Source organism: Eleutherodactylus coqui, chromosome 13 (assembly GCF_035609145.1).
Source record: "Eleutherodactylus coqui strain aEleCoq1 chromosome 13, aEleCoq1.hap1, whole genome shotgun sequence".
Taxonomy (NCBI): domain Eukaryota; kingdom Metazoa; phylum Chordata; class Amphibia; order Anura; family Eleutherodactylidae; genus Eleutherodactylus; species Eleutherodactylus coqui.
In genome coordinates, this window is record NC_089849.1 from 9855518 (window position 1) to 9872107 (window position 16590).

A 16590-nucleotide genomic window follows, 5' to 3' on the forward strand; every position below is an offset into this window, starting at 1 on the left:
GCTGAGGGGACAAAGTCCATACTACACTGGACTTGAGAAGGTGGGCAGGGAGGAGGGGAATTCTATATAACCCAGCAAATAAGAATATATATATGTTACTGATGTAATCTGTTAAATGCCCAAAAAGGGCAGGTATTATGTGTTTCAATAAATTGAGGCTGTCTGGGTGTTTATGTTCAGAGCCATTTTGGACATGAGACTGATACCTTGGGTCTAACTTGGCCAGTGTGCGCATACTGTTTTCCTATACAATTTGGAAGCTACAGAATACCCCGAAGCCTGCTGGAGAAAACCATAATTCCAGCTCATAAGATCCCTGTAATGTAAGGAGCTGTAAGACCTGCTGACATGTACGGAACGCAGACAGGATACAGATCCCCAACACACAGCAGGACTATAAGATCCCTGTAATGTAAGGAGCTGTAAGACCTGCTGACATGTATGGACCGTGGACAGGATACATAACCCCAGCACACAGCAAGACTATAAGATCCTGTAATATAAGGAGCTGTAAGACCTGCTGACATGTACGGACCGCAGACAGGATACAAATCTCCAACACACAACAAGACTATAAGATCCCTGTAATGTAAGGAGCTGTAAGACCTGCTGACATGTACGGACCGCAGACAGGATACAGATCCCCAACACACAGCAGGACTATAAGATCCTGTAATATAAGGAGCTGTAAGACCTGCTGACATGTTCGGACCGCCGACAGGATACAAATCCCCAACACACAGCAGGACTATAAGATCCTGTAATATAAGGAGCTGTAAGACCTGCTGACATGTACGGACCGCAGACAGGATACATGTCCCCAACACACAGCAGGACTATAAGATCCCTGTAATGTAAGGAGCTGTAAGACCTGCTGACATGTGCGGACCGCAGACAGGATACATAACCCCAACACACAGCAGGACTATAAGATCCTGTAATATAAGGAGCTGTAAGACCTGCAGACATGTACGGACCGCAGACAGGATACAGATCCCCAACACACAACAAGACTATAAGATCCCTGTAATGTAAGGAGCTGTAAGACCTGCTGACATGTACGGACCGCAGACAGGATACAGATCCCCAACACACAGCAGGACTATAAGATCCTGTAATATAAGGAGCTGTAAGACCTGCTGACATGTACGGACCGCAGACAGGATACAGATCCCCAACACACCAGGACTATAAGATCCCTGTAATGTAAGGAGCTGTAAGACCTGCAGACATGTACGGACCGCAGACAGGATACAGATCCCCAACACACAGCAGGACTATAAGATCCCTGTAATGTAAGGAGCTGTAAGACCTGCTGACATGTACGGACCGCAGACAGGATACATAACCCCAACACACAGCAGGACTATAAGATCCCTGTAATGTAAGGAGCTGTAAGACCTGCTGACATGTACGGACTGCAGACAGGATACATAACCCCAACACGCAGCAGGACTATAAGATCCCTGTAATGTAAGGAGCTGTAAGACCTGCTGACATGTACGGACCGCAGACAGGATACATAACCCCAACACACAGCAGGACTATAAGATCCCTGTAATGTAAGGAGCTGTAAGACCTGCTGACATGTACGGACCGCCGACAGGATACATAACCCCAACACACAGCAGGACTATAAGATCCCGGGGACATTCACATGTTCCATGTCCGATGTTGTGTACCTGATCGCCTGCAGTAAATGTCCTGTTGGGGGGCTTTATGTTGGGGAAACAGGACAAAAACTGAAAATGAGGATGAGATCTCCTTGCCACACGATTAGAGGCAAACGAAGAAAATAGGAAACCAACAGCACTCACCACCACCAATCCGGGGGGGGGGGGGGGGTTCGGTTATACACGCAGTCTGCACACCTAGATCGGGATTAGATCCAAATCCCAAAAGATACAGTCAATGAATAAACAAACGTCAAGCAGCAGGTTTTCAGTGCAGGTAAATTTATGTATCCACAGGGGTACAAAATAGACGCTTCTGCATCACACAGGAGTAGCAACGTTTCGACCTTCTCTGTTGGTCTTTGTCAAGCAGCAACAGAGAAGGTCGAAATGTCGCTACTCCTGTGTGATGCAGAAGCGTCTATTTTGTACCCCTGTGGATACATAAATTTACCTGCACTGAAAACCTGCTGCCTGACGTTTGTTGACGATTAGAGGGAAAGACGGAATTACCTGCGGACGAGCATTGTTCTAGTCATGGAGCTAACAGATCATATAAAAGTTATGATACTAAAAGGCAATTTCAAATCACAAAGCCATAGAAGAATTTGGGAATCTAAATTTATAGCAACTTTTGACACTTTCAACAAAGGGTTAAATCGTTCACGAGGATTTATGTGTGACTGGGAAATATGAGGAATTTATAGTAAAGATAGCACTGCTGGCCTGGTGAACCCCTAACACTAACTCAGAGACCATAAAACATTCACATCTTTATCAGTGACTTTTTAAGGATGTTCGTATTTCTGTTGTAGTATTCTGTTAACCCTTTAGTGACCAAGCCTGTTTGCGCCTTAATGACCATGCCAAATTATGGGAATCTGACATGTGTCACTTTAACATGGAATAACTCTGTAAAGGTTTTGCATATCCAAGTTATTCTTGTATTCTTGTTATACTTTGTTTTTTTTGCCACATTTTGTACTTCATTTAGGTAGTAAAAATAGACCCATAGAATTTGTGTATACTTATTAAAAGAGCCAAAATTGGGAACATTTTGAAAAAAATTGTCATTTTTTTTCACATTTTCAACTGCAATATCTCAAATATATGCAGACATACTGTACAAGTTTTTGATGAGATATATATTTCCATCTGTTTACTTTATTCTGGAAGCACATTGGGGAAAAAAACTAGACCCCTTAATGTATTCACTGAGGGGGTCAGGAGTATTTTGACCCCACAGTTTCTTTTCAGGAATTAATGCAATTTAGAGGGAAAAAAAATAAAATTGTATATTTTTGCTAATATGTGATTTTAAAGACAGGATTTTTTTCTAGAGTGAACATGAAAATGAGGATTTGCACCCCAAAATGGATCCCCCTGTTTGTCCTGTGTTCAGAGACATACCTGTTGTGGCCCTAATCTTATGTCTGTATGCACAACGTGGCCCAAACCGAAAGGAGCAACGAGTGGCTTTTAGAACAGAGATTTTGCTTGAAGGTGATTTAGGCCCCATTTCCCTCTTGTAGAGCCACTGAGCAGCCAAAACGATGGAGAACCCCCACAAATGACCCCATTTTGAAAACTAGACCCCTTAACGAATTCCTCTATGCAGAGCAGAAGGAAAAAATTATGATTTTCATTTTTTGGCATTTGTGTCATTTTAAAAACATTATTTTTGTACAGCACACATCTGAATGAAGTCTTTCCACCCAAAATGGATCCCCCTGTTTGTCCCGTGTTCAGAGACATACCCATTGTGGCCCTAATCTTATGTCTGGCTGCACAACAGGGCCCAAACCGAAAGGAGCATCAAACTTCAACTGTTTTTTAACTTTTACGTGATCGCCATTATCCATTGGATAACGGTGATCGCGTAAACCGGAGACCACTCACCGCGGCCCTCGGTCACTGCTCCAGGCTCTCAGCTACCTTTAATTACAAGGAGATTTTACATTTCCTGGACCCTCTTCAGCTTTTGTGCTTTCATCCGCCATTTTAGCGATGGCGCACCTGCTGAACCTGGGGAAATGTCAGCGGATAAGGATCCAGTCAGGGAACATTGCCAGAGGCCTTAGGTAAGTCATTTCACCCTCCCTCACAGTTCATATCCGTGACGGTAGGTGAAACATTAGCTTTTTTAACTTTAACGTGACTGCTGTTATCCACTGGATAACAGTGATCACGTGACCAAGAACCGCATACCATGCCCGTCCCTTGCCCCCCACTATAGGGGGGGGGGGGGGTCACTAAGGGGTTATGTGTAAATTAATCCAATCCATGTCTGTGCCTTGTCATAAGTTTGTGTATATGTATTTGCATGGCTCATTGGATCTACTTCATTTAAGAGTAGGTTGGAAAGCTTTCTGTAACATCATGTATTTTTGAAGGTCTCATATCTACAAGATAACTTACTGAAAACATCAAACTCGCTCCACTGGCGACACGGTACCAAAACTTTTTTCATTCAGCATCCTCATCCGCAATTTCCCCCATGGATGCGAGACGTTTTTATCTCAAAACCGCCTCACATCACTTCAGGGAAGTAACGGTTGCGGAGTGTCTCCCATTGTTTTCAATGTGGAAACCTTGCATTGCATGGCTGCACCTCGCACATCGCGCGACGCTCCCGCTGGCCCCTATTGAACACAATGGAAGATGCGATGCGAGAGCGCGCACAAAGATAGGACATGCCGCGATTTGTTTCCCACACCCCATCACGGTGCCATGTGGGAAAACATCGCCCATGTGTATGACCCCATTTATAGGAACGGGGTCACATTCGTGTGAAATTTGTGCATCTCGCAGCACACAAATCTCACCAGATTTTCTCGGCCGTGTGAGAGCGGCCTCGCGGCGCTTTTACGTGGAACAGTTATCATTCGATCGGTTTAGACACAAAGAGAAATAGTTTTTTGTTTTTTTACTGGAATCGTTCAGTTTTTGTAGTGAAGGAGAACGACTGAGCGATCGCTGTTTGAACCGAACAATTAGTGAACGAGCCAGCGGTCATTGTTAGGCCTGCATGATATGAACAATGAATGATAAGCGAATAAATTACTGTTCAATCGTTGGCTTGTTTAACCCCTTAGTGACGGCCCCATTGCCTTTTTACGTCCTCACTACGTGGGCTTTAATCCTAGAGGACGTAAAAACATGCATCCTCTGAGGATTAAAGACCTCTTAGCTGAGGATGTGACAGCTCCATGCTGTCGGTGCCTGCAGGTAGCCAACAGCATGGAGCTGTCACCCAGGGCTGCGGGCAGTCCCCCCTGGCAATGCGATCGGCGCTATCCAATCATTTAAAGTAAAAAAAAAAGTGTACAAAAAGTTTTTTTTTTTAAAGTTTAAAAAGCTTACATTTCATCTTCCCTCACGGATCATATCCATATCCATGAGGGAGGATGAAATGATGTAGCTAAGGCCCTTGGATTTATCCGCGGACCTTACCCCAGCTTCTGTGCACGCGCCGTTGCCAAAATGGTGAACGCATGCGCAAAAACCGTGGATTGCCAGGGTAGTTTAAAATCTCCCTGCTCTTGACTACAAAACTTAGCTGAGAGCCTGGAGATTTCACGGAGGGCCGCGGTGAGCGGTTCCTGATCACGTGTTCGCCGTTATACAATGGATAATGGCGATAACGTAAGCATAAAAAAAGGTGAAGGTTCTTCTCCCCTCACCGATGCGATCAGTGAGATGAGATGAAACTTTTTACCGGAGACCTCCGTATTTGAACCCCAACGTGATCCTCATCCGTGACCTTTCCCGGATTCTGCACATTCGACTACCAGCAAAACACCAGACACATGCGCAGGAGTCGGGGAGCACAGGAAATTTTAAATCTCCTTACTCCCAGTGACCAACGGTCGCCGAGAGCCTGGAGCAGTGACCTTGTTGAGCGGTCGCCGGTCACGTGATAAAAAGGTAGCGATCTACCTTAGGCCGGTCTCACATGACCGGATAGGAATTACGGATTCCGCATGCGTCTGATTCGCGGTAATACGCAGATCAATCGCATTGGATTACACAATTCCGCTCACATTAGCGGGTTGGAATTTCGTAATCCACTCGCAGAAAAGAGAACGCAGCAGGTTCTATTTTACCGCGGATATCCGCAACATAGAGCCTATTGTACTCCATGGTCATGGATATACCCGCAGCCCATACGCAACTACCTTGTATACGGGCTGCGGGTACCCGCGTCATCGCTAAGCGACGGTGCGGGAAATACAAACAAAAAAAAGGTGTACTGCGCATGACCGCCTGTGTGAGTAGGCAGTTATGCGCAGTACATTACGCAGCCGTACGCAGGGTCACAGCCGGGCTCACAGATGGGATCCGCTGCGGGCCTCCGCAAGCGGATTCCACCTACGGCTGCGTGAGCCCGGCGTTATTCAGACCGCTACCTGTGATACGTATTTTACAAGAAGCTCCGGGAACGCTCGCCTTCCTGCAGTTCCGGGAGCACCTTATTGAGCGTCTTCTGTGTGAGACCGCCGCACCTCAGCAAGCTTACGGAGACTCATAGAGCGCCCAATTTTTACACCCCATACCTGCCGATCAAGAAATACCCCCCAAAAAGCATGAGAGGTGGAGGGATACCCGGATTTATTGCCCCATGTGCCCATCCCAACCAGCCCCCATAATTACCCCTGTCTTCGGAAATAACACACATTATTACTTTTAGCTAAGATTTAGGGAACGCCAAAAATGGCGCGGAGTATGTGGGCGGGGGGAGGGGGGGGGGATATTTTAAGGTGTCAATTTTTATTCTGTACAAGTGAGCAGTGGGACCTGGAATTTATTCAGCTGTGCCCTGAAAGCCAACGCGTGTTCCCTCCATTATAGGCCTTGCCATGGGCCCTGTAAGTAGATTAGGGCCACGATGGGTATGTTTCTGAACACAGGACAATGTGTCCATTTTGGGGTGAACGTCTTCATTTATATATGTGCTGTACAAAAAAACTATTTTAAATTGATACAACTGCCAAAAGAATTTGCTTAGATTCATTCAAAAATTGTAGAGTAAAAATACTCAGTACACCCGTAGATGAATTCGTTAAGGGGTCTAGTTTTTAAAATGGGGTCATTTGTGGGGGTTCTCTATGGTTTTGGACGCTCAAGAACTCTACAAGTGGGCAATGGGGCCTAAAAGGCCTTCAGGGAAAATTTCTGTTCTGAAAGACACCGACTACTCCTTTCATTTTGGGCCCCGTTGTGCATCCAGACATAAGATTAGGGCCACAATGGGTATGTCTCTGAACACGGGACAAACAGGGGTATCCATTTTGGGGTGTCAATCCTCATTTTCATGTGCATTATAGGAAAAAAATATGTCTTTAAAATGACATATTTGCAAAAATATGAAATTTTATTTTTTCTCCTCTAAATTGAATTAATTCCTGAAAAAAAACTGTGGGGTCAAAATACCCATGACCCCCCTCAGTGAATACATTAAGGGGTGTAGTTTTTAAAATGGGGTCATTTGTAGGGGTGTCTATCATTCTGACAGCTATGAATCTTTGCAAACTTGGCTTGGTGTAGGAAAACAAAGTGTTCCTCAAAATGCTGAAAAGTAATGTTAAATTTGTACGTCTCCTAAATGGTTAAAAAAAACACGAAAGGTTTTCAAATGTGCGCCCAGAATAAAGTAAACAGATGGAAATATATAGCCTATCAAAAATGTGTACAGTATATTTGGACATATTTGAGATATTACAGTTGAAAATGTGAAAAAATGACAATTTTTTCAAAATTTTCCCAATATTGGCACTTTTAATAAATAAACACATGTTCTAACGGTCTATTTTCACCACCTAAATGAAGTACAACATGTGACGAAAAACAATGTCAGAATCACGTGGATATGCAAAACCTTCACGGAGTTATGATATGTTGAGTGACACGTCAGATTTCCAATGTGGCTCCGTCACTAAGGCGCAGGCTTGGTCACTAAGGGGTTAAACGATTTTTTGAACAGTAGTCGTTCTTTGTAAAGAGCCTGTAGGAGTCATTCACGTGACCGCATGCGGTTTTACGGTCTCCTATATGCGCTGTAAAATCGCATGAATGAAGAATTGCCGCGGTCGAATCCTGAATGTTAGGCGTGTATTTTCTGCCGTTCACACGGGCGGATGCTGCGTATCAGAAAAAAAATACGCTGCGGCGTGGAAATCCATCGGTCGGCAGAAATCATCGGAATGACTGCCAATGCTTAAATAGCAGCAGCCGTTTTCCTAGTGTTGGACACAACTAACCCCCCCCCCCCCCCCTCACCCCCTCTCTTTTTTTCCCGCTCACATAGGAGTCTATGAGAGCTTCCTGCGTATCTCAGAAAAAGACAGGGCAAGCCCGATGACCTGGCGCGGCGTATAAAATCGTTGACTGTTTTGCTTTGCCGTTGTGCTAATTTTCCGGCGCAAATTTTTTATGTGCCCAAAAATTGTATGATGTGACTAAGGCCTCACGGCGCGCCCACACACAGTGTAATCGCACAAAGTCATGTAAACTTTGCAGTGTTTGGTTTGGACTTCCGATTAAAGGGCTGAAATCGGGTGCAGATCTGCCGCAAACACCGATCCAAATCCACACCAATCCCACTACGTGACCGTACCGCACGGTGGCAGACGGAAGCTTTGTCCCATGTGAGAAGAAACGGAGCTGCGCCTCTAAATCAGGGATAGCGGCGCTGTGTGCACTGCGAGCGATACGCCAGGTTCTCTGTGCATATGTGTCTCTGCAACAGGTATATAGTATATACCATAGTACATGAGTTCTGCAAAGTGAAGCAAAACGTGAGGATGGGGGTCACCGGGGACAGAATCGCCTGGCAGCCGTTACCCCGCTGTGTCTTCTATACCCCCGAGGACGTATTCAGTACAGGATCAGCAGCTGCCCTTGTTTATGGCAGATGGAAAATACATTATATATCTGTTACATCTATCTATCTCATATCTATCTATCTATCTATCTATCTCATATCTATCTCTCATATCTATCTATCTCATATCTATATCTCTCATATCTATCTATCTATCTATCTATCTCATATCTATCTATCTCATATCTATCTATCTATCTATCTATCTGCTATCTATCTATCTATCTATCTATCTATCTATCTATCTCATATCTATCTCTCATATCTATCTATCTCATATCTATCTATCTATCTATCTCATATCTATCTCTCTCATATCTATCTATCTATCTATCTATCTCATATCTATCTCTCATATCTATCTCTCATATCTATCTATCTATCTATCTATCTATCTCATATCTATCTATCTCATATCTATCTATCTATCTATCTATCTATCTGCTATCTATCTATCTATCTATCTATCTATCTATCTCATATCTATCTCTCATATCTATCTATCTCATATCTATCTATCTATCTATCTATCTCATATCTATCTCTCTCATATCTATCTATCTATCTATCTATCTATCTCCTATCTATCTCTCATATCTATCTCTCATATCTATCTATCTATCTATCTATCTATCTATCTATCTATCTCCTATCTATCTATCTCCTATCTATCTATCTATCTATCTATCTATCTATCTCATATCTATCTCTCTATCTCATATCTATCCTTCTATCTATCTCTCTATCTATCTATCTCCTATCTATCTATCTATCTCATATCTATCTATCTATCTATCTATCTATCTATCTATCTATCTATCTATCTATCTATCTATCTATCTATCTATCTATCAGCGGGGCGGCCGTAGTTAAGTCAGCACCAATGCCCTAATGTTCCATACTTTAATATGTTTGTGATGCAGGGTACTTTTACATGTCTTGTTCTGCCATCGGCTGAGCTGGCCTTCCTCCTCGGTGCTGCTGGTCTGCATGCGCTGTCCTTCTGGGCGAGCTGGAATTTCTTCGGATGTCACCATTAATCACAACCACTGCAAACCACCAGGCTGCCACCATTAACCACCACCACTGCAGACCACCAGGGTTCCACCATTAATCACACCCACTGCAAACCACCAGGGTGCCACCATTAACCACCACCACTGCAGACCACCAGGGTGCCACCATTAATGACCACCACTGCAGACCACCAGGGTGCCACCATTAATGACCACCACTGCAGACCACCAGGGTGCCACCATTAATGACCACCACTGCAAACCACCAGGGTGTCACCATTAATCACCACCACTGCAGACCACCAGGGTGTCACCAATAATAACCACCACTGCAGACCACCAGGGTGTCACCATTAATCACCACCACTGCAGACCACCACATGTCACCATTAATCAGCATCACTGCAGATCACCACATGTCACCATTAATCAACACCACTGCAGACCACCGGGTGTCACCATTAATCACAACCACTGCAAACCACCCGGGTGCCACCATTAATCACCACCACTGCAAACCACCAGGGTGTCACCATTAACCACCACCACTGCAAACCACCAGGGTGCCACCATTAACCACCACCACTGCAGACCACCAGGGTGTCACTATTAATCACCACCACTGCAAACCACCAGGGTGTCACCATGAATCACCACCACTGCAGACCACCAGGGTGTCACCATTAATCATCACCCCTGCAGACCACCAGGGTGTCACCATTAATCACCACCACTGCAGACCACCAGGGTGTCACCATTAGTCACCATCACTGCAGATCACCACGTGCCACCATTAATCAACACCATGGCAGACCACCAGGGTGTCACGATGAATCACCACCACTGCAGACCACCAGGTGTCACCATTAATCATCACCACTGCAGACCACGAGGGTGTCACCATTAATCATCACCACTGCAGACCACCAGGGTGTCACCATTTAACATCACCACTGCAGACCACCAGGGTGTCACCATTAATCATCACCACTGCAGACCACCAGGTGTCACCATTAATCACCACTAGAGATGAGCGAGCACCAAAATGCTCGGGTGCTCGTTATTCGGGACGAAATTATCGCGATGTTCGAGGGTTCGTTTCGAGTAACGAACCCCATTGAAGTCAATGGGCGACCCGAGCATTTTTGTATTTCGCCGTTGCTCGCTAAGGTTTTCATGTGTGAAAATCTGGGCAATTCAAGAAAGTGATGGGAACGACACAGCAATGGATAGGGCAGGCGAGGGGCTACATGTTGGGCTGCATCTCAAGTTCCCAGGTCCCACTATTAAGCCACAATACCGGCAAGAGTGCCCCCCCCCCTCCCAAAAACTTTTACTTCTGAAAAGCCTTCATTAGCATGGCATACCTTTGCTAAGCACCACACTACCTCCAACAAAGCACAATCACTGCCTGGATGACACTCCACTGACACTTCTCCTGGGTTACATGCTGCCCAACCCCCCCCCCCCCCCGCACGACGCAGTGTCCACAGCGCACAACAAACTGTCCCTGCGCAGCCTTCAGCTGCCCTCATGCCACACCACCCTCATGTCTATTTAGAAGTGCGTCTGCCATGAGAAGGAACCGCAGGCACACACTGCAGAGGGTTGGCACGGCTAGGCAGCGACCCTCTTTAAAAGTGGTGGGGCGATAGCCCACAATGCTGTACAGAAGCAATGAGAAATATAATCCTGTGCCACCGCCATCAGGAGCTGCACACGTGGGCATAGCAATGGGGAACCTATGTGCCACACACTATTCATTCTGTCAAGGTGTCTGTATGCCCCAGTCAGACTGGTAATATGTACCTTAACAGTAACCGCGTTGGTGGTAATGTGGTGGTGACTGCGGAGCTAGTAGCGCGGTTTTATTTTGTTGGTTTTCGGAATGTGGCCAGGATTAAGTGGGCCGTGGCGGGGGGATGGTGGGGGGGCTCTCTTGTAGTGTCGGTAAAGGTGAAATTCTTGGACTGCCACCAGACGAACCAATGCAAAGGCATTTGCCAAGAATGTTTTCATTGTTGGAGGAGGAGGGGGATGTTTTTGAGGCACTACATGTCCTCTCCACGTGTCCGTGGTTATATGCACCTTAACAGTAACCGCGTTGGTGGGAAATGGCCTCGCCGCCATCATGTCTTTGGGAAGCCTCTGTTTCCACACCCCAGAGACATACCATTAGCAGCGGTATAGGCAGAGCCCAGAATTCGTAACATTTCAGCCGTAGCATTAGGCCAGGCCCCACTAACATATCACTAGCAGCATTATAGGAGGAGCGCAGTCTTCGTTCCATGTCAGCAATAGTAGCACTCAAGACAGGCCCCAGTAACAATTCCGAAGCAGCAGTATAGCGGGAGCGCAGTCTTCGTTCCATGTCAGCAATAGTAGCACTCAAGACAGGCCCCAGTAACAATTCCGAAGCAGCAGTATAGCGGGAGCGCAGTCTTCGTTCCATGTCAGCAATAGTAGCACTCAAGACAGGCCCCAGTAACAATTCCGAAGCAGCAGTATAGCGGGAGCGCAGTGTTCGTTCCATGTCAGCAATAGTAGCACTCAAGACAGGCCCCAGTAACAATTCCGAAGTAGCAGTATAGTGAGAGCGCAGTCTTAGTTCCATTTCAGTAGCTGCAGTATAGCCAAGGCCCAAGTTACATTTATGTAGCTAAAGTGTAGGCCAACCCCACACACACTTCTGTACCACGAGTGCAGGCGAAGAACATACAAATTGCTATGATTACACTGTAGGTGAGGGCCCCAAAAAATTGGTGTACCAACAGTACTAATGTACCTCAGTAAAAATTGGCCATGCCCAACCAAGATGGCAGGTGAAACCCATTAATCGCTTTGGTTAATGTGGCTTAAGTGGTAACTAGGCCTGGAGGCAGCCCAGTTTAACGAAAAATTGGTTCAAGTTAAAGTTTCAACGCTTTTAAGAGCATTGAAACGTATAAAAATTGTTTAGAAAAATTAGATGAGTGAGCCTTGTGGCCCTAAGAAAAATTGCCCGTTCAGCGTGATTACGTGAGGTTTCAGGAGGAGGAGCAGGAGGAGGAGGAGGAATATTAGACACAGATTGATGAAGCAGAAATGTCCCCGTTTTGGATGGTGAGAGAGAACGATGCTTCCATCCGCGGGTGCAGCCTACGTATTGTTTAGGTATCGCTGCTGTCCGCTGGTGGAGAAGAGAAGTCTGGGGAAATCCAGGCTTTGTTCATCTTGATGAGTGTTAGCCTGTCGGCACTGTCGGTTGACAGGTGGGTACGCTTATCTGTGATGATTCCCCCAGCCGCACTAAACACCCTCTCCGACAAGACGCTAGCCGCAGGACAAGCAAGCACCTCCAGGGCATACAGCGCTAGTTCAGGCCACGTGTCCAGCTTCGACACCCAGTAGTTGTAGGGGGCAGAGGCGTCACAGAGGACGGTCGTGCGATCCGCTACATACTCCCTCACCATCCTTTTACAGTGCTCCCGCCGACTCAGCCTTGACTGGGGAGCGGTGACACAGTCTTGCTGGGGAGCCATAAAGCTGGCCAGGCCCTTAAAGACTGTTGCACTGCCTGGGAGGTACATGCTGCTCGATCTCCGCACCTCCCCTGCTACCTTGCCCTCGGTACTGCGCCTTCTGCCACTAGCGCTGTCGGATGGGAATTTTACCATCAGCTTGTCCGCCAGGGTCCTGTGGTATAGCAACACTCTCGAACCCCTTTGCTCTTTGGGAATGAGACTGGGAAGGTTCTCCTTATAGCGTGGGTCGAGCAGTGTGTACACCCAGTAATCCGTAGTGGCCAGAAAGCGTGCAACGCGAGGGTCACGAGAAAGGCATCCTAACATGAAGTCAGCCATGTGTGCCAGGGTACCCGTACGCAACACATGGCTGTCTTCACTAGGAAGATCACTTTCAGGATCCTCCTCCTCCTCCTCCTCCTCAGGCCATACACGCTGAAAGGATGACAGGCAAGCAGCAGGGGCACCGTCAGCAGTGGGCCAAGCTGTCTCTTCCCCCTCCTCCTCATGCTCCTCCTCCTCCTCCTCCTGAATGCGCTGAGATATAGACAGGAGGGTGCTCTGACTATCCAGCGACATACTGTCTTCCCCCGCCTCCGTTTCCGAGCGCAAAGCGTCTGCCTTTATGGTTTGCAGGGAACTTCTCAAGATGCATAGCAGAGGAATGGTGACGCTAATGATTGCAGCATCGCCGCTCACCACCTGGGTAGACTGCTCAAAGTTTCCAAGGACCTGGCAGATGTCTGCCAACCATGCCCACTCTTCTGAAAAGAATTGAGGAGGCTGACTCCCACTGCGCCGCCCATGTTGGAGTTGGTATTCCACGATAGCTCTACGCTGCTCATAGAGCCTGGCCAACATGTGGAGCGTAGAGTTCCACCGTGTGGGCACGTCGCACAGCAGTCGGTGCACTGGCAGATTAAAGCGATGTTGCAGGGTGCGCAGGGTGGCAGCGTCCGTGTGGGACTTGCGGAAATGTGTGCAGAGCCGGCGCACCTTTACGAGCAGGTCTGACAAGCGTGGGTAGCTTTTCAGAAAGCGCTGAACCACCAAATTAAAGACGTGGGCCAGGCATGGCACGTGCGTGAGGCTGCCGAGCTGCAGAGCCGCCACCAGGTTACGGCCGTTGTCACACACGACCATGCCCGGTTGGAGGCTCAGCGGCGCAAGCCAGCGGTCGGTCTGCTCTGTCAGACCCTGCAGCAGTTCGTGGGCCGTGTGCCTCTTCTCTCCTAAGCTGAGTAGTTTCAGCACGGCCTGCTGACGCTTGCCCACCGCTGTGCTGCCACGCCGCGCGACACCGACTGCTGGCGACGTCCTGCTGCTGCTGACACATCTAGATTGCGAGACAGAGGTTGAGGAGGAGGAGGAGGGTGCTTTAGTGGAGGAAGCATACACCGCCGAACATACCACCACCGAGCTGTGGCCCGCAATTCTGGGGGTGGGTAGGACGTGAGCGGTCCCAGGCTCTGACTCTGTCCCAGCCTCCACTAAATTCACCCAATGTGCCGTCAGGGAGATGTAGTGGCCCTGCCTGCCTGTGCTTGTCCACGTGTCCGTAGTTAAGTGGACCTTGCCACTAACCGCATTGGTGAGGGCGTGTACAATGTTGCGGGAGATGTGGTCGTGCAGGGCTGGGACGGCACATTGGGAAAAGTAGTGGCGACTGGGAACCGAGTAGCGCGGGGCCGCCGCCACCATCATAGCTTTGAAAGCCTCCGTTTCCACAACCCTATACGGCAGCATCTCAAGGCTGATAAATTTGGCTATGTGGACGGTTAACAATTGAGCGTGCGGGTGCGTGGCGGCGTACTTGCGCTTGCGCTCCAACACTTGCGCTAGCGACGGCTGGACTGTGCGGTGCGAGTCATTGGTGGATGGGGCCGAGGACAGCGGAGGTGAGGGTGTGGGTGCAGGCCAGGAGACGGTCGTGCCTGTGTCCTGAGAGGGGGGTTGGATCTCAGTGGCAGTTTGGGGCACAGGGGGAGAGGCAGCGGTGCAAATCGGAGGCGGTGAACGGCCTTCGTCCCACCTTGTGGGGTGCTTGGCCATCATATGTCTGCGCATGCTGGTGGTCGTGAGGCTGTTGGTGGTGGCTCCCCGGCTGATCTTGGCGCGACAAAGGTTGCACACCACTGTTCGTCGGTCGTCAGGCGTCTCTGTGAAAAACTGCCAGACCTTAGAGCACCTCGGCCTCTGCAGGGTGGCATGGCGCGAGGGTGCGCTTTGGGAAACAGTTGGTGGATTATTCGGTCTGGCCCTGCCTCTACCCCTGGCCACCGCACTGCCTCTTGCAACCTGCCCTGCTGCTGCCCGTGCCTCCCCCTCTGAAGACCTGTCCTGTGTAGGCGTTGCACACCAGGTGGGGTCAGTCACCTCATCGTCCTGCTGCTCTTCCTCCGAATCCTCTGTGCGCTGCTCCCTCGGACTTACTGCCCTTACTACTACCTCACTGCAAGACAACTGTGTCTCATCGTCATCGTCCTCCTCACCCACAGAAAGTTCTTGAGACAGTTGCCGGAAGTCCCCAGCCTCATCCCCCGGACCCCGGGAACTTTCCAATGGTTGTCCATCAGTGACGATAAACTCCTCTGGTGGGAGAGGAATCACTGCTGCCCAATCTGAGCAGGGGCCCGAGAACAGTTCCTGGGAGTGTTCCTGCTCCTGAGCATGTGTCATTGTAGTGGAGTGAGGAGGCTGGGAGGAAGGAGGAGCAGCAGACAGAGGATTCAGATTTGCAGCAGTGGACGGCGCAGAACTGTGGCTGGACGATAGGTTGCTCGAAGCACTTTCTGCCATCCAGGACAGGACCTGCTCACACTGCTCATTTTCTAATAAAGGTCTCCCGCGTGGACCCATTAATTGGGCGATGAATGTGGGGACGCCAGAAACGTGCCTCTCTCCTAATCGCGCAGCAGTCGGCTGCGACACACCTGGATCAGGAGCTCGGCCTGTGCCCACACCCTCACTTGGCCCTCCACGTCCTCGGCCGCGTCCACGTCCTCTAGGCCTACCCCTACCCCTCAGCATGCTGTATTACCAGTGATTTGATTTCACAGGCAAGAAATAAATTGGTGCAAGACTGCAGGCCAAATATAATTTTTTCCCTTTTTTGCAAAGGAAAGGCCCCACTGCGGATATTCAATGAACAATACGTTTAATAACTGTGGTGTGGCCCAGAAAAAGTGTCACACAACTTTAGTGTAGCAGAGTTATTAACTCTGGCAGAGCAGGTATTTGCCAGTCAGGAAAGACAATGGCGCAAGCCTGCAGTAAACCGTAGCTGGTTGCGTCTGATTTTTGTACGTTCTCCACGCAGCACACACGTACACGGAGACCTTAGGACTGACACAGGCAGGCCAAATATAATTTTTTCCCTTTTTTGCAAAGGAAAGACCCCACTGCGTATATTCAATGAACAATAACTGTGTTGTGGCCCTGCCTACACAATTCTGTCCCTGTAGTATCAATGGAGGGTGCAATGCTCTGCACAGACGATTTTTAGAAAAAAAAAA